The 1,861-nt window shown below is 49.3% G+C and overlaps 1 non-coding gene across 1 annotated transcript; it reads left to right on the top strand.

Annotated features, from left to right (window-relative positions):
• The first annotated feature begins 1,576 nt into the window (after nucleotides 1-1,576).
• On the top strand, nucleotides 1,577-1,649 carry TRNAK-UUU (transfer RNA lysine (anticodon UUU)). Its single transcript has one exon. It is a non-coding gene; the product is annotated as a tRNA-Lys (tRNA).
• The last annotated feature ends 212 nt before the right edge of the window (nucleotides 1,650-1,861 follow it).

Genomic DNA, 1,861 nt, shown 5'->3' with positions numbered 1-1,861 from the left:
TCGGCAGCCACCACCTACAGGGCTGCTGTGTAGACAAGGGAGCGCCTTTTGGGGATACCGTAGAGGGCAGCGTGGCTGGGTGAGGTGCTCACTCCATGCTCCCTCAGCACACGGCAAGCACCACTCTGTGCACATCAGTCATAGGCAGGAAGCTCTGTGAGCAAAGGGACCAGGTCTGCCTCCTTAGAGCACTGTGCCTCCTAGCGCCGTGCCTGGCCCCGCGACCCTGACGAATACATGCTTGCTGATGAAGAATAAATGCATGGATGGATGGATGGATGGGTGGAGATATGGGCTGAATATCACTCAAAGCTTTCTGATCAATCGAACGGCCCAGCGATGGAATGGGCTGCTTTGAAAAGGACTATGGATGTAAATTCCAGTTGGAATGGGGCAGCACCAAGGCATCTGGTGGTGGGAGACAGATGTGGAATCCGTGTGCTTTGGGGGCAGACAAATCTGGTGTGAGTCCTGGTTCTGCTACTTATGGCTGTGAGACTTTAAGGCAATTTGCCTCCAGGTCCACATCTGTAAAATGGGCGTAAGAATCCAGTTTGACTTTCCTTAAAGAAGAGCCTGAGACAAAGACGTGAGGAAAGGTAGTTTATTTGGGAGGTCATCCAGGAAGTAGGAGGGAAGCAGCCGTGAGTGGGGGCCAGAGAAGGAGGAAAAGCCCATCAAGGGGGCCTCTTAAGCCTTGCTAAAATAGTAGGACTCACTCCTATTGGCTGTCCTAAAGGGATTACGTGGAAAGTGTTTCTCTTAAAGGGTGAAAGTCCTGACATCTCCCCACTACCTCCCATCTCCATCCTTTGAGGCAAACTTCCCTGCATCTTCTTCTTTTTTTTTTTTTTGATTTTTTAATGTTTATTTTATTTTATTTTTGAGAGAGAGACAGAGCGTGAGTGGGGAGGGGCAAGGAGAGAGGGAGACACAGAATCGAAAGCAGGCTCCAGGCTCCGAGCCGTCAGCACAGAGCCCGACGCGGGGCTCGAACTCACGGACCGTGAGATCATGACCTGGGCAGAAATCAGACACTTAACCGACTGAGCCACCCAGACACCTCCAGGCTTCATCTTCTTGTGGGATAAGGCCTCTCCTTCCCTCCTTCCTCAAATAAGAGGCCACTGGAGGTGGGGAGCTGTGCATCCCAGCCACGGCTGCAGACGGAGGTGGGTAGAGGGGATATGGCACAGAGCACTCTTCTGTGCCTGCCTCAAATCTTTCCATGGTGGGGCACCTGGGGGGCTCAGTCAGTAAAGCATCCGACTTTGGCTCAGGTCATGGCCTCGCAGTTCGTGAGTTCCAGCCCCGAGTCAGGCTCTGTGCTGACAGCTTGGAGCCTGGAGCCTGCTTCAGATTCTATCTGCCTGTCTGTCTCTCTCTCTCTGCCCCTCCCCCAGTCATGCTCTGTCTTTCTCTCTCTCTCAAATAAATAAACATAAACAAATTAAAAAAAAAAAAAAAAACCTTTCCACGGTGATAGATAGAAACCTTTCCATGGTGGTGGAATGGGAGCTCCGTGAGGGAGGGACTTGTCAAGACTAGAGTGACTCAGTAAGTATATTTTGTGGGCACCTGACTGTCTCAGTTGGTAGAGCATGCGACTTTTGATCTCAAGGATGTGAGTTCAAGCCTCATGTTGGGTGCAGAGTTTACTTCAAACAAAGTTTGAATTAATATATAAGGGTTACATAAAGTAAAATTCTAAGGTGTAATACAGTATCTGAAAAGAAAGTGCTGCCTACGGCTATTAATTGTTACTATTTCTTTTTATTAATAGATGATGCTACTTTTCAAGAGGAATAGGAATCGTTTGGGGTAACACTGTAGCATTTGGGCTTGCGTAGTTGCTTACAGG

This window comes from Acinonyx jubatus, chromosome B3 (genome assembly GCF_027475565.1).
Source record: "Acinonyx jubatus isolate Ajub_Pintada_27869175 chromosome B3, VMU_Ajub_asm_v1.0, whole genome shotgun sequence".
In the NCBI taxonomy this organism is placed as follows: Eukaryota; Metazoa; Chordata; class Mammalia; order Carnivora; family Felidae; genus Acinonyx; species Acinonyx jubatus.
This window is presented reverse-complemented; position numbering and strand designations above follow the sequence as displayed.